Source organism: Equus przewalskii, chromosome 23 (assembly GCF_037783145.1).
Source record: "Equus przewalskii isolate Varuska chromosome 23, EquPr2, whole genome shotgun sequence".
Classification (NCBI taxonomy): domain Eukaryota; kingdom Metazoa; phylum Chordata; class Mammalia; order Perissodactyla; family Equidae; genus Equus; species Equus przewalskii.
This window is the reverse complement of record NC_091853.1, coordinates 11,713,151-11,736,962: the sequence shown is the minus strand read 5'-3', so window position 1 is coordinate 11,736,962 and position 23,812 is coordinate 11,713,151. Positions and strand designations below refer to the sequence as shown.

At 38.5% G+C, this 23,812-nt stretch overlaps 1 long non-coding RNA gene across 1 annotated transcript in view; it reads left to right on the top strand.

Moving 5' to 3' along the window:
* Nucleotides 1-815: 815 nt before the first annotated feature.
* The window catches only part of LOC139078901 (uncharacterized), a 134,357-nt gene continuing 111,360 nt past the window's right edge, over nucleotides 816-23,812 (top strand). Inside the window, exons 1-3 of the long non-coding RNA XR_011532085.1 lie at nucleotides 816-871; nucleotides 1,337-1,417; nucleotides 18,458-18,542. This is a non-coding gene — a long non-coding RNA (uncharacterized lncRNA). The remainder of the gene's footprint in view (nucleotides 872-1,336; nucleotides 1,418-18,457; nucleotides 18,543-23,812) is intronic.

The following is a 23,812-nucleotide window of genomic DNA, read 5'->3' as shown; positions in this document are numbered from 1 at the left end:
TGCGGGGCGGGGGAGCGCACGTCATGCTAAGGAAGCTGGAGCACAAAATCCTGTGATTACACGCGCCATAAAACCTGCCCTGCTGCTGCTGGACCCCATGCCAGGAGGATTAGGAGAGTTTTGTTAAGACCCTTAAAGAAGCAGTGAGTGGCAGCAGTTCCTGGGGCTGGAGGAGATTTGTTGGAGTAAGCGAGATGAGCCTGCCTGGCCCGGTTGGAGGGAGGAGAGAGCCATTATCCAGATCTGCATTAAGGCCTGGGCGCTGGAGGGACCTGGAAGCCAGGATGCCAGGGTGCGGTGGGATTCATTGACCAGACTTTCAGTGCCAGAATGAAGCAGGTTTCTGAGCAGACCCCAGGGAGTCTACAAAACCATCCTTTTGTATGTTTTTTCTGTTTGACTTGTGTTTGTTTGTTCTTTCTCCAAGAAGCTCAAAGTGCTTTCTGTACCCACACAGCATTCAATTGATATCCCGCATCTTGAGCTGAGAATGGGTGTGGCAGATGCCAGCCATTCTGGATCAGGATCCAAGAACCCATGTTTAGTTCCCATGGATCTGTCTCTAATCCAGGTCCATCCTATTTCCTCTTAGAGTAAGAATGATTGGTAACGTATTTTACTGATGGGCAAACCCACCAATGGGCAAATGGGACATCTGCAGAGTTCCTCACTAGTACAGGCCACTTCCAAGGCCCTGGGAGAGACCCACATTCATTCACGTGATTATACATTTTGGGTAGACATTTTTTAACAATTTGTTAAGGTCACTGCCTCTTTCAATTCAAACTTCCCCTCTGTCTCACTTCCGCTTGGGCACGGCGGTGTTGGGATGTCCATGGGCTTTTGGGAATCCAACTAAGGAGAAGCTGAGGTGAGACATATACTTTGGTTTTAGTGGATATGTAAATATAGATCACTGTTATTTCCATTCATTGTTAAGTTATTACCAGCTGTCCCAGTATAGGAATGCCTTCCGGGAATATTTCTGCCACCTACTGTGCCAACTCACCAGCCTCCAAAGTTGTGGGGCTGGAAGTCATGTCATGATGTGAAGATGTGGTCCTGGATGTATGTGGTTAGGAGAGCAGAAACAAGGTGTGAAATATGCAGAGTTCAAAGCTAGCCTATGGAAAATTCTTTTAAATCTTACAGCTCATATATAAAAGAAACGTGACAGAAGTTTTCCCCAAATTGTCAGAAATCCTAAAGATCGACATAAACATTTCTAATTAGAAGTTGTGAAGTGGAAAGCAACTTCTCTAAATTAATAATAGAAAATGAATGCTCGTTGCTAATGCAGAGAAAAGACTGAAGTATCTTTTTGTTCTTTCTACAGAAATCGTTACAACTGATATATGAAGAGGTGATTATACCTTTAATAATATATGAAAAAAGAAACAATGTAGAGGTGTGTCAGGTAATTAATAACAGTATTAGATTATTTTAAAAACTAAAAAAATTTTTGATGTTTGTAAACTTTTTAAAATGTGTAATTTATTGTGATTTGTTTTCTCATTCTAAACGAATATTCGCTTTTACACTTACTTTTGAATTTGCCATTTTGTACTCTTTTCTAAAAGAGGAATTTCCAAATTGCGTAAGCTTCAGGCTGGTAAATCTGGAATCTGTCCCCAAGTGTTTGACTTGTCTTTGGGAATCTATGCTCCTGGGAGCTCTCCCGCTTTCTCAGGACTCTGTCTGCCTGACTGTAAATCTGGTGTTTAAGCTACAGGCAGATCCAAGGAATGAACGCTCCCAGTCGCTTCTTTAAACCCTCATACACAGAACTGAAATTCCCTGGAGTATCTTGCCTTTCCTAAGGCCTTTGTTTTTTTTTTTTTTTAAATTCAGGGTTAAAGCCTGTGAGGTTTAATGGGAAGATCCCTGGCATAATCTGATTCTAGTTGAAAGTCAGATGCTACCTACTATATCAATATATCTCTTTAGACTCCAATATCCTCATCTTGCGTCTGAGCATAATTATGATACCCACTCTCTCTTACCGGGTAGGGTGGGTACCGTTGGGATTAAATGAGAGGTTAAAATTATCTGAAAAGTAGAGAGTGCTTTGCAAATGGAAGGGATTATGTTTTATTTATAAAGTCAAAGCAACCATGTTCCAACCTAAGATTTTAGGTACTTAGTGTGGCATTCTAAGTCAGTCAGTATTCTCTGCATTTGTCCTTCTGACAATCAGAACCACTTTGTGTTTTATATGTCTAGTGCAAAAAGCCGTGGCACCTTAACTGTGGCACATGTGATGGGGCAAGCAACTATATCTCTTAGATGTCCAAGTTTATTGGAGGATTTGGTGTACAAGAGGGGGCTTGATTCAATTCACATTTCCAGGGGCTGCTTCTCTGAGGTGAGTTCCTCCCCCACGCACAGAATCCTCTGATGCTTCTAATTGATTTGAAAGTATCTTGTCTCTCCTTGGAAATGTCACCTAGCCCTTTTCAAGTGCATTTCCAGGCAATCAGGATCAATACATTGTTTAGGTTAAGCATATGAGATAGTAATTGACAGCCCAAATGAGCGTCGGCTTCGGCTCTCGGCATCAGTTCTGATATTAGGAGCTGCTGAAACCCATTTGTATCCACGAGCAGAGATCAGTGATCTAGGAAGACAACATCTTGAGAAGACTTGTAGCCTAGAGTGGAGTTTATTATAGCTGCCCTCTAGGTTCAAGCTGGTCAGAGGGCTCAGGATTCAAAGTCAGTTTCAGTTAAACAGTTACTTGCTGCGTCCTTGTTTTGTTCTCACCATCGTCCAGTGCATGGTGAGCTATAAGGAGGAGCCAGCTTGTCCCTCCCTGTGAGGAGCTTACAGTACAGGAGGGGTTAAGACACATAAACAACATACTCATGTCAGTTGGACTAGAGCTGAAACAGCAATAGGAAAAAAGCTTCCAAGATCTAGAAGGGAGAGATAATGTCCTATCTATTTGGCCTTCATTTTTCTTTATTTGAACAGTGGGACAAGCCTGAGTGAAAAGAGACTTAGGTTGAGGAATTGCAAAGTTAACCCTTTCACCAGCTTAGTCTAGAAATGACTCTTTCTCTTCTTTAATGATCGGGCACTCCTTTCCCATGACGTGTTTAGTCGCTGTACTGGGTCCTGCTTAGATTGAAGAATATTTATTCTCTGACTTCAGGGAGAGCATGGTTTAGTTCTGTGGCCTTTCATGCATGAGGTCAATACTACTGACTCTCAGGAGCAGGACCTATGCAGCATTAGGGAGCATTTGTGCTCGTGAGTGGCCACTTTCCCACTCAATTCTTTTTGAGTGGGAAGAATTGCAACTTGGTTGCAGGACAGTGAATCAGCTCTAGGGCGTGTGTCTGTGGCCATGGACACCACATGGGACGTGACCCATATGGGGCTTGAACACACAAGCTTGGCTTCATTTGTTTGTGGCCCAGCCATTTGCCAAACCACAATCTCCTGCAGCATCCTGCCAATTCTGGAGTTTTTGTCCTTATAAGTTGAGGGGCAGCTGAATGTATAAACACAGATAAGAAGGTGTCAGAGTGGAGTGGAGAGGCGTGGACTTGCAGTTCAAAGACCTGGATTCTAGTCCCATTGCAGCCACAGTGAGCTGTTTGTTTCCTGCTCTCCCTCAGCTCTGCCTACACACTTTCAATGAGGTCGGTGTGTGCGTGTGTTTCTAGATGTTATTACCTTTACCTGCAGGTCAAAGGCTGAGCTCTCTCTGGATGGACTCAGGAGGGTGAGGGATGGTAATGGCAGTGGACCTGGACCAGGTTGCCTCGCCAGCAGTCCTTTCCTAGTTCCCGGTGCCTAGCCTCCTCTATTCTCCTTCCTGCCCTGGTCCCTCGATTATGATTTCTGTGACTCTCCTTTTGGCTGACTGTCTGGCCCACTGTGGCAGCTCCAGCAGCAGTCCTCATTACTGTTTGTGTGGACATTGTGCCCTGCTAGGCTTCTGGTTTCTCTGAGTCCTGGACTTCCTGTGAGTTTACGCCCCAAGGTAACTCTTCCCATGTGAAGCATGGAATGAGGGCTGTCCCGGGATGAGAGATCCTGAAATTCATTGAGACAGAGGGATACTAGAATGGGCATAGTTAAAGCAGCTAATGAATGGAAAGCCCTTAGCATGGTCCTTTCAAGCAGTACACTCTCAATAAACCCTATCATCATTATTGTTAGTAGAAGTAATAATGCCATTCTTGTTTTATTATTATCATCTTTATCAATATTTAACACTGTTATCCTGTCTTCACTCTGCGAGAGAAGGGGACCTATAACAGTGCTCCTTGAATTTTAATGTGCATACAGATCTCTGCAGGATATTATTAAAATGAAGATTTTTGTTCAGAATGTTTGAGCTTCTGAAATTTTAACAAGCTCTCGGATGATGCTGGTGTTCCTGGTCTATGGACCACAGTTTCAGTAGCAAAGGCCCTAGAGGACCTATAAAAAGACAGGAGACTGAGGGTAATGTCTTGAGAAAAGAGAACAGGATTGGAGATGTTTGGTCTTTGAGTACCATTCCCCAGGTTTATAATTTATGATTCAATGACTGCTTTCCTATGGAGACAGCAGAAGAACTGATTAAAGGAAAGGGCACAAAGCTTACTTTGCACCATGTTTTAGAAGGAGGTGGGAAGAGACCACTTTCTACCTCGAAGTCAGTACTGGAGAAGAGCAACGCTTGTGGTGTCCTGGGTGGCTCATGGCAGGTCTTGAGAGGACCCTAATCTTTAGGTTTTTGGAAAGAGAGTAAGGGGAAGGTTTGGGAAGCCTAGGACAGAGTAGTAATTCTTCAAAGGTCATATTTTATGTGCTTTGTTTGGTTCCTTTGAGCTCCTGCTTCCCCCAGTTTAGTAGATTACATGCTTGTTGGCAAAGATATGGCCAAGCAAAAACAGTTTGTTTCCTATTAGTACTTTCCTAATAATAATGCCACTAGCAATATTTGGAGCTTGTTTAGGACCAGATATTATTTTACCCAGATATTAGGTTACCCAGATGGTCAATGCTGTAGTCAGAACCCAATCCTGTGCACCTGGCCCTAGAGCTCTTCCCTACTCTGTTGTGCATGTTCCCTGTCATTTTAGCAGCTCCCTAAGCCCGTTGACATAAGCTTAGGTAGTGAATCCTACCAATCAGTTGAGTCCTTGGCTACAGAGGCCAAAGTCCCTGTGGGTACCACCTGGACACTTGAGTATCAGTTACCAGTGATCTCCATGAAGTCACAGTAGAGCTGACTAATAAGCCAGCCCCAGGCATCCCAGGTCCTCCGTGCTCCCAGATAAGCCAGGGGGAGATGCTTCTAGAGAAGACACACCCCGATATGCCTGGGTCAGCAGGCCAGCTCAGAGTGAGGTTTTCTGTACAAGGCCCATATCATCTTTTTCTTTGTGAGGGCTGTCACTTACTCAGCCCTAGCAGAGGATTTGCATAGTTAGTGTTCTTTTTGACTCCCAAGGTACACTTTTGAGTTGGAAGAGCTGAGGTCTCTAGTAGAAGCAGTCAGGCCAGCTTCCCAAGCTGCACAGACTCCGCAGTCAGAAAGCGTCCTGTTTTCTCGACTAGGGACAGCAGTTGGGTGCTGACAGTGGTCCTTCTGTTGACCAATATGCACTGCTTTAAAATATCATGGGAGACTCAGGATGGCAGCTTTGGCAGAACAGCAGAAAACAAAATCAACTGGTTCCCTAAAGCCGAGTTCTTGAACCAGAATTAGCTTTTTGGAATCTCCTAACATAAAGATGAGATGCACATCCAGAGCTAGGTCACATCCCGCCATGCTGCAGCCCTGGGCCAAGGATCCGGAGGGTTGACACTGGGGATCCCTCCCCACCAAAACTCAGATGCATAAAGGTGCAAGTGATTACACCTGCCACTTGACACATTCCCCCAAATGCACTGGGACGTAACCAGGCCTAATTGGCATGAGGCCAGAAATGAGATCCAAATTTTGATGGTAATAAAATATGCTATGCCCTGAGACAGTTGTTATCAGGAAAGGAAGGAAAAAGGGGTGCTGTTCTTTGCCAGCAAACGTAAACTTTCCGTTTTTGTTATTTTAAGTAGCTTATTCTAAGATGGAAGCCACAATTCATGACAAGTCAACACCAGAGGATTACCCAGGCTTTCATCATGTAATCAAGACAGGGCATCTTCTAATTGGCTCATTATGCATCTACAGTGGCCCCAAATGAAATGCTCCATTTTTATTGGCTTTATCCAGTGAAAAATAAGATCCATTGTTCCTATTATGTTCCTTAAAATAAAAGCCCTTCAAATTTCCCTTGAGAAATTTTATGTCTAACTGGCTTTGTGAATTTAGAAGAAGGACTTTCAAGTTCATGTACCCCAGTCTGAAGCAGAGTTTCCTATGGCTTAATGTATTGATGAAGGGGTTAATTTTCAGGACCCTTCTCCAATGTATCGTACATATGGAAACAAAAGCAAGGAAAATAGCTTCTCTCAAATTTAGGATGATCAGTGGCTCGTACCTTACCTTCGGCTCCTGAGTTCATTTTGTAACAAAGGGGTGAGGAATTTTCTGCCTGAGGTACACACATCACAACACTATCCCAATCCAAATGAGGGCCCAGCTCCATCAGTAATAACGAATGTCCAAGCTGTCTCCGACCATAATTTATTTCTGTTCCCAGAGTTCATCACATGATCCACCACCACTGCTCATTTTCTGAATATAATTTCTCTACATGTCCATAGGCTTCCAGCTCTCATCAGCCGGAACGGTAAAGAATAGTCACATCACCTCACATAATTTATCCCAGTGTCCGCAAATCTCTCCAGGTCTCCACAAACAAAGCAGAAAGCAAAATGCAGAATACAATTGTTCATCTGTGCACAGGCATGTATCCAAGTGCATAACAGAAACTGTGAATACAGGAGACAATGGAAGGCGTGGGACTTTCAACCAGTGGCTCTGATTTTACCCTTGCCTCACTCTAACTAAATGGGCTTCCAGCTATGGAAAGATTCCCCTTGTTGCTAATATGAAATCCCCCTTGTAGATGGTCGGATGCAGTTTGCTCGAAAATCAAACTTTGGTATCCTGTCGCAGTTGTCTTGGGAAGTACCACAGAGGAAGTAAACAGAGCTAGAATCACATTTCAGGCCAGAAATAGGAAGCAGAGTTTAGATCTTTCAGGAAGAGCATGTCCAACAACCATCTCTGTATATGTTGCTTCAGAGTCACTGGTATTTGTGGTCAGTACCAAAGTTTAGGAAAGAGATAAAAGACCAGGAAATCAGGAGTATCATGGCCTGAGTCAAGATGGTTACATCTTTTCTTGCAATTACTCTCAGATAAATACTATGTTGGGAAAAGTTAGAGGGGGAAAATTGCAGTGAAAAATTCATCCACAAGTATCATCAGGCTCAGTAAAGCAAGTCCCAGGGAAGAAGCCAGTCTAATGCTGCTCCTATGTTTTGGGAAATAAATCAAGTACAGCCAGGGAATACTAGGGAAATAAGGATAATCATTATTTAGGAATTTGTTCAGCAAGAACCAATCACTCACCTTGCTCCAGCCTGTACAATTCCTCCTCTCATTTTAATCCAGTTTTATGTCATGACTAAACAGTGACCATTGACTCTTTCTGACTGCCTCCCCCACCCCGTGCTTCCGCCACCATTCCCTCTTTCCATTGCACCTTCTCCATCAGCCAGACAATTTAATCATCCCCTTTTTTCAGTAACTCTGTCTTGTTCTTACCATCATCCCAAAAGAGGTCACTGTTTTGTAGTTATAAGTACCCATCTCTCGCCCATATTTGATTGTGTGTCATAGTCATCTTTGCAACTCTGTGCCCAGCACACTGCTGACCCTATTGCAGGGTTTCAGGTAAATTTATTGAATGAATAGATTTGAAACCAAGTGTAAAATCCCATTTTCAAATATTCTGTGGAAATATGTATATGTAATCTCTGAGCCATCTTTAATAAATTGAAATCTATAGGTTAGTTATTATCTATACACTATATATAGGGCTCTTTGGTTTGTTCTTGATTATAAACTTGTTGCATTTAGACACAGTTTTAGATATTGTTTTTTCCTCTCTTTTATACTTCTAGGGTAGTGCTAACAGTATGTGAATTGGAATGGAATTAAACTTAGTTAAGAACAATTTTCCATGCAAAAAAGCCAAACTCATAGAAATAGAGAGTAGAATGGTGGTTGCCAGGGACCGGGAGTGGGGCGAATGGGGAGATGTTGGTCAAAGGATACAAACTTCCAGTTATAAGTAAGTTTTGGAGATCTAATGTACAGCATGGTGACTATAGTTAACAAGACTGTATTATATACTTGAAATTTGCTAAGAGAATAGATCTGAAATGTCCTCACCACAAAAAAGAAATGATAGTTATGTGAGATGATGGATGTGTTAACTAACTCTATTGTGGTCATCATTTCACAACAGATAAGTATGCCAAATCATCACATCGTACACCTTAAACTTATACAATGTTATATTTCAATTATATCTCAATAAAGTTGGGGAAAACGAGAAACAACAATCTTCCGCTTGGAAGTAAATTTGTTTTTTTTTGTGAATTGTGTTGTCTCTTTTCAAGATGTTTGGAATACTCTCTTGTATCCTGGAATGGGCCATTTGCTAAATAATGCCATTTGCTGACAAATCCTAACTTTTCCTTAGAAAAAACTATTATATTTCCTTTTTGTAAGGTGCTTCTACAAAATTCTAAAAGTTCTGAAAACCTGCAAGATTGGCCACATCATTACTTGTGCTAGTAAGTGAGGAACTGTGGAAATTATTTGAATAATTAATGTCCACAACCAATTGAGGTAAAGGGATTTGCTTTGCGCCCAATTATCTACCAGCTTGTCCCAGTTCTTTTCTTGTTGCATGAAGCCCTGCCCTTCATTGTCTAGAGGTATTAGGGCCCCGGGCTCAGGAAAACATCACTTCTTCTTCAGTGGAGGTCAGTGGTCTTTTCTGTCATTTCTGTCTCTTCAGCGTCCCCAGGCCTCTTTTCTCTTCCTCCTTTTACTTCAGGCGCCCTCGAGAAAATGAAACAAAACCCTCCATTCTCCCTCTCTTTGACAGAGTGGACTTGCTGTCTTCTGCTGCAGCTTTCTCTGAAATTAAGGGGTTATAAATGTACCTCTACGCGGTGACGACCGTGTTTTTATGACAGATGGCAGAGTAACTTCTTGTCTGGTGGAGTTGGACTATCCTTTTGTCCTTTTCCCCGCATGCCAGGTCCCAGATGGAGCCTGTAATTCTCCCAGACTGCGGTGCTAAGTTACCTTTGCCTTTTCCTTTCTCCCTTTATTTCTCTCTCTCCCTTTCTTTCTGGCTTTGTGGTCTACCTTGAATAGAATGCTTTCTTGGATGTCCCAGGGCTCATCACATGGGTTGCTGGTGGTCATTGAATGACTTGAGATTCCTAGTTCTGACTCCATTATTCCCACCTCTCTCATCCCAATACATAAAATATTATTTTGATTTTTTCTTGAACAAAGTGAAGTGGATGGTATCTTAAGAGTGGGTGCTGACACAAGCTTTTGGGAGATTGCTGGTTGTCGTGTACAGCACCGGGCCCGCTCCCTACTGTGTGGATGTGGAAGACTCCCAGACCTTGCAGCCTTGGTCTACAGCGTCTCTGCCCAGCCTCAGGAAGCTGGAGGTGGGAGTAGCAGTAGCAGGAGGTACAAGGGCAGAGACAAGGGGCAGTAAAGCTGTAGCAGGTGTTATTGTTCCCACAGGATAATGCAACGCAGTTTAACCCAATTATTTGATTGACTTTTATGCCCTTCAGGATGTGTCCAGAATGCCTTCCCCATTTTTTTGCCTAAAAAGAACGTAACAATAATGAATATTGGTATGATGCTTTGTAGTGTCCACATATTCTATCTCGTATGATTTTCAAAACAGCCCTGTAAAGTAGGCAAGGCTGGTAATATTTATAACCACGGTGGGCACACTTCCTTCATCCAACTTTCACTTTCTATATTTATGTGTAACATCAAGATCTAGTGAACCTGAGGCTAGCTTTTGCCATTCTGCTCCACAAGTGTGTAAACGGGAGCCCAGGAAGGTGAAGTGACTTGCCTAAGGTCAATGGATAAAAGTTAAAGAATTCGGGTCTCAAGCCCATGCTGTCCATACGCTTTTCTAAAAAAATAACTTTTTAATTTAGGAATAAATGTAAGAATGTGCTTGTAAGAAGTAATACAGAGATCTACTGTACCGTTTACACAGTTTTCCTCAATGGCGAAATCTTCCAAAACTACAGGACAATGTCACAACCAGGATATTGACACTGATTCAGTCAGGATACAGAACATTGCCAGCACCACAGGATCCCACTTTTTTCTTGTCCCTACTTCCTCCTTGATCCTGACAACCACTAATTTGCTCTCCGTTTTTATAATTTTGTCATTTCATGAACATTATGTAAACAAAATCATTTAGCATGCAACCTTTTGGGATGCCTTTTTCATTAGCATAATTCTCTGAGGATTCGTCCAGGTTGATGTACGTATCAGTAGTCGGTTCGTTTTCGCTGTTGACTAGCATTCCACGGTGTGGATGTACCATTTGGGTTTGTTCAGCCTTTCACCCATTCAAAGACATCTGGGTAGCTTCTAGTTTGACATATCACAAATAAAGCTGCTATAAACATCATATAGGTTTTTGTGTGGACATAAGTTTTCATTTCTCTGGGATAAATGCCCAGGGGTGCAATTTCTGGGATGCATGGTAGTTGAATGTTTAACTTTTTAAGGAGGTGCCAAACTGTTTTCCAGAGTTGATGTACCCTTTTACATTCCCGTCAGCATTGCATGAGTGATTCAGTTTTTCCATATCCTCACCGGCCTTCAGTGTTGTCATTATTTTTGATTTTAGACATTCTAATAAATGTGTAATAATCTCATTGTGATTTTAATATACATTTCTCTGATGACTAATGATGTTGAACAACTTTTCATGTACTTATTGGTCATCTATATATCTGCTTTAATGAAATGTCTATGTTTTTTGTCTGTTATCTAATTGCATTCTCTCTCTCTCTCTTTTTTTTTTTAACTGTTGAGAGTTTCTTAAATACTCTACATACTAGTTCTTCATTGGATATTGATTTGCGCATATTTTCTCCTAGTCTATAGCTTGTCTTTTCATCCTTTTAACAACTTTTGCAGAACATAATTAAAAAATTTTAATAAATTCCAATGTATCAATTTTTCCTTTCATGTATTGTGTTTTTGGTGTCAAGTCTAAGAACTCTTTGCTTTGTCCTAGATTCTGAAGATGTTTGTATGTTATTTTCTAAAAACTGTACAGTTTTATATTTTATGTTTAAGTCTATGATCTATTTTGAGTTAATTTTCATAGAATGCATGAGACTCAGACCTTGGTCCGGGTTCTTTGTTTTCTTTTGGATTTTGTTGATGGGTGTGAAATTGATCCAGTACTAGTTGTTGAAAAGCCTTTCTTTCCTTCATTGAATTACTTTTGCACCTTTGTCAAAAATAAGTTGGGCGTATTTATGTGGGTCTGTATCTGGGTCTTGTATTCTGTTTCATTGGTTTATCTGTTGACTTCTCTACCAATACTACACAGTCTTGATTACTGTCATTATATACTAAGTCTTAGAATCAGGTAGAATGATTTCTCCCACTTTATTCTTATTCAAAATTGGTTTTAGCTATTCTAGTTCCTTTTCTTTTTCACATAAATTTTATAATAATCTTGTCCATATCTACAAAATATTTTTTGGGATTTTGGTAGAAAATTCGTTAAACTTTGTATAGCAATTTGGGAAAAACTGACATCTTTACTATGTTGTCTTCCAACTCATGAACACAGTATCTCTCTCCATTTATTTAGATCTTTTATGATTTCATTGATTAGCATTTTTCAGTTCTCACCATAAAAATTCTGTTCATGTTTTGTTAGATCTTTTATTGTTATTGTAAATGGTATTGTGTTTTTAATTTTGGTGTCTACATGTTCATTGCCAGTATACAGAAATAGAAATGATTTTTGTATGTTTATCTATATCTTCTAACCTTGCCCAAGACACAAGTTACCATCATCAAGAATGAAACCATTCTAAAGAAACTCTTCCAGAAATACAACAGGAAGGAATACTTCTCAATTCATTTTATAAAGGTAGTATTACCTTGATACCCAAACTAGGCAAAGACAGTACAAAAAAGAAAGCTGCAGACAAATATCCTTCATGCAAACATCCTTAACAAAATATTAGCGAATAGAAATTAGCAATATCTAAAAAAATCAGACACTATGACCAAATGGAGTTTATGCCAGGAATGTAAAGTTGGTTCAATATCAAAATATCAATCTGAGTAATACCATACTTTTGCTTACTGTGTTCTTTCTTCCTTCCTGGTGTTCCAAGATTCCTTTCTTATAATTTCTTTTGTATATAGAGAACTTCTTTAGCCATTATTTTTAGAATAGATGTGCTGGTGACAAATCCTTAGTTTTCCTTCATCTGAAAATGCTGTGATTTTCTCTTTATTCCTGAAGGATATTTTCACCGGATATCTTTCAGCACTTGAAAAATGTTGTGCCACTTCTTTCTCAATGCTCTGGTTTTTGAAGAGATACATGCTATCATTTGAATTGTTTTTCTGCCTGTAGGCAATGTGTCATTATTCTCTGGATGCTCTCAAAATTATTTCTTAGTCTTTAGTTTTCAGAATTTGACTATGGTATGTCTTGCTATAGATTTCTTTGGGTTTATCCTTTTTGCAATTTCCTTAGATTCCTCCTTTTTTGGGGGGGTGGGGGTGAGGAAGATTGGCCCTGAGTTAGCATCTGTTGCCAATCTTTCTCCTTTTGCTGGAGGAAGATTGTTGCTGAGCCACCATCTGTGCCAATCCTCCTCTATTTTGCACATGGGACACCACCACAGCATGGCTTAATGAGCAGTGTGTAGGTCCATGCCTGGCATCCGAACCTGCTAACCCCGGGCTGCCAAAGTGGAGCACATGAACCCAACCACTATGCCACCAGACCAGTCCCCCTTAGATTTTTTTTTATTGTGGTGAAATATATATAAAATAAAGTTTGCCTTTTTAACGATTTTTGAGTATGCAATTCAGTGGCATTAATTATATTCACAATGTTGTACAACTGTAATCATTATTTCCAAAACTTTTTCATCACCCCAAACAGAAACTCTGTATTCATTAAGCAAAAACTCCCTCTTTCCCCCTTCTCCCAGTCATTTGTACATCTTCTTTGGGGAAATATCTATTCAAATACTTTGCCCACTTTAAAAATTAGGTTGATTGTCTTTTTGTTGTTGAGTTGTGGGAGTTGTTTGTATATTGAACTCTTATCAGATATATGATTTGCCAATATTTTCTCCCACTCTGTAAAAAAGGTGTTTTTTTAAAATTTTAATAGACTTTATTTTTAGAGCAGATTTAGATTCATAGCAAAATTGAGAGGAAGGTACAGAGATTTCCCATATACCTGCTGTCCCTACGGATGCATAGCCTACCTCATTATCAACATCCCCTACCAGAGTGGTACATTTGTTACAACTGATTAACCTACACTGACACATCATTATCACCCAGAGTTTATAGTTTACATTAGGGTTCTCTCTTGGTGTTGTGCATTCTTTGGGTTTGGAGAAATGTATAATGAAACGTATCTACCATTATAGTGGCATACAAAACAGTTTCACTTCTCTAAAAGTGCTCTGTGCTCTGGCTATTCATCCCTCCCTAGCCCCTGGCAACCACTGATCTTTTTACTGTCTTTATATTTTTGTCCTTTTCAGAATGTCGTGTAGTTGGAATCATACAGTATGTAGCTTTTTCAGATTGCTTCTTTTACTGAGTAATAGGCATTTAAGTTTCTTCCTTGTCTTTTCAAGCTTTGATAGCTCATTTCTTTTCAGCCCTGAATAGTATTCCGTTGGTTGGATATACCACAGGCTATTTATCCATTCACCTACTGAAGGACAGCTTGGTTGCTTCTAAGTTTTGGCGATTACGAATAAAGCTGCTATGAACATCCGTGTGTAGGTTTTTGTGTGGACATAAGTTTTCAACTCCTTTCGGTAAATACCATGGAATGTGATTGCTGGATTTTATGGTAAAGACTATGTTTAGTTTTGTAAGAAACTTCTAAACTGGCTTCCAAAGCAGCTATATCATTTTGTGTTCCCACCAGCAATGAATGAGAGTTCCTGTTGCTCCACATCCTCACCAGCATTTCATGCTGTCAGTGTTCTGGATTTTGGCCATTCTAGTAGATATTTAGTGATATCTCGTTGTTTTAATTTTCATTTTCCTGATGATATATGATGTGGAGCATCTTTTCATATACTTATTTTCCATTTGCATATCTTCCCTGGTGAGATGTCTGTTAACGTCTTTGGCCCATTTTAAATCATATTGTTTTCTTATTGTTGAGTTTTAAGAGTTCTTTATATTTTGGATAATGGTTCTTTATCAGATATGTCTTTTGCAAATATTTTCTCTCAGTCTGTGGCTTGTCTTTTCATTCTCTTGACAGTGCTTTTGCAGAGCAGACGTTTTTAATTTTAATTAAGTCCAACTCACCAATTCTTTATTTTGTATATCATGCCTTTGATGTTGTATCCAAAAAGGTCATCACCAAACCAAAGTCATCTATTTTTTTCTCCTATGTCATCTTCTAGGAGTTTTATAGTTTGGTCCAAATATAGGTTTGGTCTCTCTATATATGGTTTACATAGTTTGGTTTATACATTGAGGTCTGTGATATATCTTGAATTAATTTTCGTGGAGGATGTGAGATCTGTGTCTAGATTTATTACTTTTTTTGTATATGAATGTTCAGTCGTTCCAGCACCATTTGTTGAAAAACTATGTTTTCTCCATTGTACTCCTTTGCTCCTTTGTCAAAGATAGGTTGACTATATTTATGTGGGTCTATTTCTGGGTTCTATGTTCTTCCTATTTGTCTATTCTTTCACCAACACCTCACTGTCCTGATTACTGTAGCTTTTTAGTAAGTTTTGAAGTGGGGTAGAGTCAGTCTTCCAACTTTGTCCTGGTCTTTCAATATCATGTGGGTTCTTTTGGGTCTTTTGCCTCTGTATATAAATGTTGGCATGAGTTTACCAACATCCACAAAATAACTTGCTAGGATTTTGGTTTGAATTGCATTGAATCTATAGATCAACTTGGGAAGAACTGAAGTGTTGACAATATCAAGTCTTCCTATTCATGCACATTTATCTCTATTTATTTAGTTTTTCTTTGATTTCTTTCATAGGAGTTTTGTAGTTTTTGTCATGCAGATCTTACATACATATTTTTAGACATATCTAAGTATTTTATTTATGGGGGTGCTCATATAGACAGTATTGTGTTTTAAATTTCAAATTCCACTTGCTCATTGCTGGTATATAGGAAAATAAATAACTTGTGTATATTAACTTAATATCCTGCATCCTTGATATAATCACTTATTAGTTTCAGAAATTATTTTGTTGATTCTTTCGAATTTTCTACATAAACGATGATGTCATCTTCAAACAGTTTTATTGCTTCTTTTTCAGTTTGTTTACCTTTATTTCCTTTTCTTGTTTTATTGCATCCACGAGGACTTCCAGTACAATGTTGAAAAGCAATGGTGAGAGGGGACATCCTTGTCTTGTTCCTGATCTTAGTGGGAAAATTGTCAATTTATCACCATTAAGAATAATATTATCTGCAGGTTTTTTGTAGATATTCTTTATCGAGTTGAAGATGTTCCTCTCTAATCTCAGTTTACTGAGAGTTTTTATCATGAATGGGTTTTGGATTTTGTCAAATGCTTTTTCTGCACATATGTAAATAATCTTGTGATTTTTTTCTTCTATAGGCTTTTGATGTGATGGATTGCATTAACTGATTTTCAAATGTTGAACCAGCTTTCCATACCTAGGATATATCTCACTTGGTTGTGGCCTATGATTCTTTTTCTAGATTGTTGGATTCAATTTGCTAATATTTTGTTGAGGATTTTTGCATCTATGGTTCATGAGAGATATTGTTTTGTAGTTTTCTTGTAATTTCTTTGTCTGGTTTTAGGATTACAGTAATGCTGGCTTCATAGAATAAGTTAGGAAGTAGTCACTCTGCTTCTATCTTCTGAAAGAGATTGTAGAGAATTGGGATACTTTACCCCTTAAATGTTTGGTAGAATTTACCAGTGAACCAATCTGGGCCTGGTGCTTTTTGTTTTGGAATGTTGTTAATTATTGAATCAATATCTTTAATAGATATAGGCCTATTCACATTGTCTATTTCTTTTCTTGTGAGTTTTGAAAGATTATGTCTTTCAAGGAATTGGTCCATTTCACCTAGGTTGTCAAATTTTTGGGCATAGAGTTATTCATAGTATTCATTGATTATTCTTTGAATGTCCATGGGATCTATAGTGATGTCCTCTCTTTCATTTCTGATATTAGCGATTTGTGTCCCCACTCTCTTTTTCTTAAGTTAGCCTGGCTAGAGGCTTATCGATTTATTTACATTCTCAAAGAATCAGCTTTTGGTTTCATTGATTTTCTGTATTGATTTCCCATTTTCAATTTCATTGATTTCTGCTTTAATTTTTATTACTTTTTCTTCAGCTGATTTTGGATTTAATTTGCCTTCTTTTCCTAGTTAAATAAGGTGGAAGCTTAGATGCATGATTTTAGATCCTTCTTCTTTTCTAATATATGCTTTCAATGCTGTCATTTCCTTCTAAACACTGCTTTTGTTGCATCTCACAGTTTTGAAAAGCCATGTTTTCATTTTCATTTAATTCAAAATATTTTTAAATATGCTTTGATATTTCTTTTATTGACCCATGTGTTATATGGAAGTGTACTGTTTAATCTCCAAATAGTTTGGCATTTTCCAGCTATCTTTCTGTTATTGATTTCTAGTTTAATTCCATTGTAGTCTGACAGCAGACATTGTATAATTTCTATTCTTGTAAATTTGTTAAGGTAATTGTGCTTTGAGAACAGACATTGTATGATTTCTATTCTTTTAAATTTGTTAAGGTAATTACATTGTGGTTTAAGAGCAGACATTGTATGATTTCTATTCTTCCCAATTTGTTAAAGTATGTTTTATGGTCTAGAAGGTGGTCTATCTTGGTGAATGTTGCATATGAGCTTAAGAAGGAAGTGTATTCTGCTCTACCTGGATGATATAGTCTATAGATATTCACTGTATTCAATTTATTAGTGATGCTGTTGAGTTCAACTATGTCCTTAGGATTTTCTGCCTGCTGGCTCTGTCCACTTCTGATAGAGGGGTGTTGAAGTCTCCAAATATAACAGTGGATTTATCTATTTCTCCTTGCAGTTCTATCAGTTTTTGCCTCACGTATTTTGATGCTCTGTTCTTAGGTCCATACACATCAAGGATTTAAGGATTGTTATGTCTTCTTGGAGAGTTGATGCCTTTGTCATTATGTAGTACCTCTTTTTATCCCTGATAACTTTCCTTGCTCTGAAATCTGGTCTGCATGAAATTGAAGTAGCTACTCCTGCTTTCTTTTGATTAGTGTTAGCATGGTATATATGTCTCTATCCATTTACTTTTAATCTATATATGTCTTTATATTTAAAGTGGGTTTTTTATAAACAACATACAGTTGGGTCTTATCTCTGACAATCTCTTTCTTTTAATTGATGCATCTAGATCATTAACATTCCAAGTGATTATTGATGTAGTTGGATCAGTATCTGCCATATGTTACAGTTTTCTATTTATTGCTCTTGTTTTTTGTTCCTATTTTTGTCTTCCACTCCTTTTCTGCCTTTTCTGGTTTGAACTGAGCATTTTATAGGAGTCCATTTTCTTTCCTTTCTTATCATATTAGTTATATTTTTTTAGCTTTCTTTTAGTTGTTGCCCTAAAGTTTGCAATATATGTTTGCAACTAATCCGAGTCTACTTTCAAATAATACTATACCACTTCACAGGTAGTGCAAGTACTTTATGATATGATAAAATAATTCTGATTTCCTCCTTCCTATTCCTTGTATCTTTTCTGTCATTCATTTCACTTACATGTAAGCATACATAACTATATATGTAGTATATATAATAATAAATATACTTTCTATATAAAGCATGCATAATCAAATAATCAAATACATTATTGCTATTATTATTTTAAACAGACTATCTGTTACACCAATTAAGAATTAAAAATGGTTTTTGTTTTGTCCTTATTTCTTCCTCTCTGATGCCCTTCCTTTCTTTATGTAGATTTGAGTTTCTGACCTTTTTCATTTTCCTTCTCTCCAAAGAACTTCTGTTAACATTTCCTGTGAGGCAGATCTATTGACAACAACTTCTCTCAATTTGTGTTCATTTGAGAATGTCTTTATTTCTCCCTCACTTTTAAAGGCTAATTTTGCAGGGTATAGAGTGCTAAGTTGGTGTTTATTTTTTCTCTCAACAGTGTAAATATTTTACTCCACTCTCCTCTTGCTTGCATGGTTTCTGGGGAGGAGTCCGATGTAATTCTTATCTTCGATTTTCCAAAGGTAAGGTGTTTTTTTCCCTCTGCCTTCTTTCAGGATTTTTTCTTTATTTTTTATTTTCTCTTGATTGAAAATCATATGCTTAGGTGCCATTTTTTCTTTTTGTATGTATCTTGCTTGGTGTTTTCTGAGCTTCCTGGATCTGTGGTTTGGCATCTGACAATAATTTGAGGAAATTCTCAGTCACTGTTGTTTCAAATATTTCTTCTGTTCTTTCTCTCTTTCTTCTTCTTCTGGTATTCGCCTTACATATGCATTACACCTTTTGTAGTTGTCCCACATTTCTTGGATATTCTGTCCTGCTTTTTTTTAGTCTTTTTTTTCTCGTTTGCTTTTGTTTTGGAAGTTTCTGTTGAGATATCCTCAAGCTCAGAGTTTCTTTCTTCAGCTATGTTCCAATCTACCAATAAGCCCATCAAAGGCATTCTTCATTTCTGTTAGTGTTTTTGATCTCTAGCATCTCTTTTTGATTCTTTCCTAGAATTTCCATCTCTCTGTTTACATTTCCCTTCTGTTCTTGCATGCTGTTATCTCTATCTGTTAAAGCCCTTATCATATTAATCATAGTTGTTTTAAATTCCTGGTCTGATAATTCCAATGTCTCTTCCATATCTGAATCTGATTCTGATGCTTGGTCTGTCTCTTCAAACTGTGTTTCTTGCCTTTTACTATGTCTGGTAATTTTTTCTTGATAGCCAGATATGATGTAGTGGGTGAAAGAGAGTGCTGTAAAATAGGTTTTTAGTGATGTGGTGTTGGTAGAAGGGAAATGTTCTATAGTTTTATGATTAGGTTTCAACCTTTTAGTGAGTTTTAGTTCCTCTGGACTGTGAACTTCATGTATGCTTCTTGCCACCCCCCTCCCCACCTCCACTCCACTGCCCTTAGGTGAGACAGGATGGTTAGAATGTGCTGGAGTTGGATACTTCTCATCTCTCGTGAGGAAGATTAGAGGGGTCCAGTGTTGAGTATTTCCCTTTCTCCATGTAGAAGGCTAAACTTTGCTACTTTTAATATTTCCTTTCCCCCAGGTCAGTTAGGCTCTGATAAAAACCACAACAGTTTAGGCTCTGGTTAAATAATTTCTCCTGAGGGCACACCTTGTTGAGAATAGAATGTTCTGGCATTTTTCAAAATGGTTCCTTTTGCCTTCCCCCTACTGGAAACACAAGCAGATTTTTTCTTCAATATTCACTGTGAGAACCGAGTCAAACTCCTGGAGGTAAAACTGACAAACGTGTGCCCTAACCCTGCCATGAACGTGTCCCCTTGGAGGTTTTGACTCTCAGAGTTATGCACACTGAACCTCTAGCAGTTATCAATTACAGTTGTTTTCTTGCTCAAGCAGTGGCTCCTTTGGAGGTTTAAGCTCACGGATTTCTGCTCAGGTGACTTGTAATTCTCTGTTTCCACCTGTTAATCTCTGCAGTTTTAGGGGCAGTGGTTTGTCCTGTGACCTGACTTCTCTCATGGATCTAAGAAGAGCTGTTGATTTTCCAGTTGATTCAGCATTTTTACTTGCTGTTAGGATGCAGTGGAAACTTACAAGCTTATTGCATGCTGGGCCAGAAACTGGAAGTCAAAGGCGTTTTTGCTTTTATAACTTTCTTGATGATGTTCTGTGAGGCAAAAACTTCTTAATTTTGATAAAGACCAATTTATCTATTTTTTCTTTTGTTGCTCATGCTCTTCATGTCATAAATAAGAATCCATTGCCAAATCCAAAGTCATGAAGATTTAGCCTTCTGTTTTCTTCTGAGAGTTTTATGGTTTTACTTCTTATATTTGGGTTGTTCATTCATTTTGAGTCAACGTTTTTATGTGGTGTGAGGTTGGGAGTCAAACTTCTTTCTTTGGCATGTGGAAATCCAGTTGCCCCAGCATCATTTGTGGAAGATATTCTTTTCCCATTGAGTGGTTTTGATACCCTTGTGAAAAATCAATTGGCATTATATGTATTGGTTTATTTCTGGACTGTCAATTGGTCTATATGTCTATTATTATGCCAGTACTACACTGTTTGATTACTGTAAGTTTGTAGTAAATTTTGAAATTGAGAAATGTGAGTATTCTAACTTTCTTTTGCTTTTTCAAGATTGGTTCTCCAGGGTCCTTTGCAATTCCATGTGAATTTGAGGATAGATTTTTCAATTTCTGTGAAAAAAAGCTGTTGGAATTTTGAAAGAATTTGTGTTGAATCTGTAGAGTGCTTTGGGGAGTGTTGACCTCTTAACACATTAAATCTTCCAGTTCATGAACATGGGACGTATTTCCATTTATTTAGGTTTTCTTTAATTTTTTTCAACAATGCATTGCAGTTTTCAGTGTATAAAATAGTCTCTCATTACCTTGGTTAAATTTATTTGTAGATATTTTATTCTTTTAGATGCTATTATAATGGAATTGTTTTCTTTTTGGATTGTTTATTGCTGGTGTATAGAAACACAACTGATTTTTGTGGCTTGGTCTTGTACCCTGTAATTTTGTTTAAATCGTTTGTTAGTTATAGTAGCTTTCTTGTGGGTTCTTAGAATTTTCTGTATATACGATTATCTGCAAATACAGATAATTTTACTTCTTTCTTTACAATTTAGCTGTCTTTCATCTCTTTTTTTTTGCCTAATTGCTCTGACTAGAACCTCTAATACAATGTAAAACAGCAGTAGTGAAATCCTTGTCTTGGTCCTAATCCTAGGGAGAATTGTCTTTCAGACTTTCACCATTGGGTATGATGTTAGTTGCAGGTTTTTCATAAAGCCCTTTACCGTGGTGAGAAAGTTCCTTTTTGTTCCTAGTTTTCTGAGCATATTTATAATGAGAGGATGTTGGATTTTGTCAAATGCTTTTTCTGCATCAATTGAGATAATTATCCTTCTTGTTTTTTCTTTATTCCGTTAATGTGGTGTACTACATTGATTGATTTCCTTATGTTGAACCACCCTTTCATTTCTGGGATAAAACACACTTATTACTTAGCTAAGTGATGGTATATTACTTAGCCTCTTGAATCTGCAGGTTTGTATTCTTTGCCTACTTGGTGAACTTTTCAGCCATTATTTCTCTGAATATTTTTTCATGCTACTCTCTTCTTTCCTGAGACTCCAATTACATTTATACTGGATATTTTTTTTTATAGTCCCACAAGTCCCTGAGTCTCTGTTCTTTTTCTTTAAATCTATTTTTTCTCTGTTCAGATTGTGTAACTTCTATTGTTCTGTCTCCCACTTCACTGATTCTTTCCTCTGCCTTATTCATTCTGCTGTTGAATTTTTAAATTTGGTTATTATATTTTTCCATTCTAAAATTTCCGTTTGGTTCTTTATATCTTCTGTTTATTTGTTGGGACTTTCTATTTCTTTGTCTAGAGTTTCATTGTTCATTTGTTTTGAGCACGTTTGTAATTGATAATTGAAGCATATTTTTGATGGCTGCTTTAAAATATTTATCAAATAATGATGGCATATATTAATTATTTTTTTCATTCAGTTTGATATCTTCCTGTTTCTTTGCATGATGAATGATTTTCAACTTAGGCTGACCTTTTGGGTATTATTTTATGAGACTCTAGGTTATATTAAAACTCTTGGTTGGGCCAGCCTGGCGATGCAGCAGTTAAGTGAGCACATTCCACTTTGGTGGCCCGGGATTCACCGGTTCGGATCCCAGGTGCGGACATCACACCGCTTGGCACACCATGCTGTGGTAGGCGTCCCACATATAAAGTAGGGGAAGATGGGCATGGATGTCAGCTCAGGGCCAGTCTACCTCAGTGAAAAGAGGAGGATTGGCAGCAGTTAGCTCAGGGCTAAACTTCCTCAAAAAAAAAAAAAAAAAAAAAAAACAGAAACAAAACTCTTGGTTTTACTTGATTTCTTATGAAATCCCCCTGGAAGGGAAGGAGGTTCACCAACTCATTACTGCCATATGGAGGTGGGAGTTCAGGTCCCCCCCTTAACCTCCATTGACAGCTGAGGAGGAGGCCCCTTGTTAATGCTGGGCAGCAGCGGAAGTTCTGGCTTCCCTCTGATACCTCTCTGGCTGTGAGAAATAGAAGTTCCTCATTTCTGGCCCTCACATGATCTCTACTGGCACCACACTGGGGTGTCCTCTTACCGCTAGGCCGTGGTGGAAGTCCTGACTCTCCACTAGGCTTCCTCTGACACTACCCCAGTGGGGAAGGGGAGGAATGCCTTGGTCCTGCTGGGTGGAGGTGGAAGCCCAGGCTCCTCACAATGTGTCTGATGACACTGTAGACAGGTGAGAGGAACTCGTTACTGTCCAACAGGGATGGAAGTTCCAGCTCCCTACTCAGCCTTCTCTGACATCACCACGCTGGGCGGGTTAGGGTGCCTCTTTATAGCCTGGTCTAGGCTTTCCATTCAGCCTTTGCTGGCATGGGTGGGGATGGGGCCACAGTTTTACCTGTGGGGTTTGTCATAGAGTGGTTATTGTCTAAAAGTTTTCTGTCTCTGTAGGCCTCCCTTTTCTTGGTCCTTTGTTTAGAGAGAGTCGACTTCTGCTGCACTTACTGGTATTTCCAGGTTGCAAGCTTCTTCATCTCTAAGTCTGAGATATATGAGGCAAACAGAAAACCGAGAGTTCAGCAGTATGTCATTCTTTGGATCCCATATTCCCTAGCCGGTCTTCATTCTTCTCTCCATTTTTCAGAGTCTTCTTATGTTTATTTTATATATAATTATTTTATATATAATTCCTAGAGCTGTTGTATTTAGTGGGAGGAATAGGGGAAAGGACATCTTTTCTTTCTTACCAGAACTGTTCATATACTTTTAAAAAAACTCAAACCTTCCATATACTTTAAAGTATGATCCTCTTTTACTCCTTTTCCAAACGACTAGCTCCTTATTAAATACCTGGATCAGTGTTTTTAAAACTACAGACTGTGACTCATTAGTGAGTCCTAAAATTAATTTGATAGGTCATGACTAGTATTAAAAAATGAAATAAAATATAATTGAGTGGAAAATAACGCACATTGTACACAGTAAGGGCAAGAATTGTTGTATAACATTTTCAATAGTTGTGTGTGTGTGTGTGTGTGTGTGTGTGCATGCATGAGTGTGTGAATACTGGGTTGCAAAGTAAAATGTATTTCTTAAATACGGGTTACAGTCAACAGAGTTTGAAAGCCACTCACCTAGAAGGCCAAAAATGGTGAGAGGGAGAGAAGAGTTATTCAAGCTGATTTAGATGAAGTCCCCTGCTGCCCATGGGCACTAGTTGGGTTAGGGGATTGTATGTCAGCTAGGTAC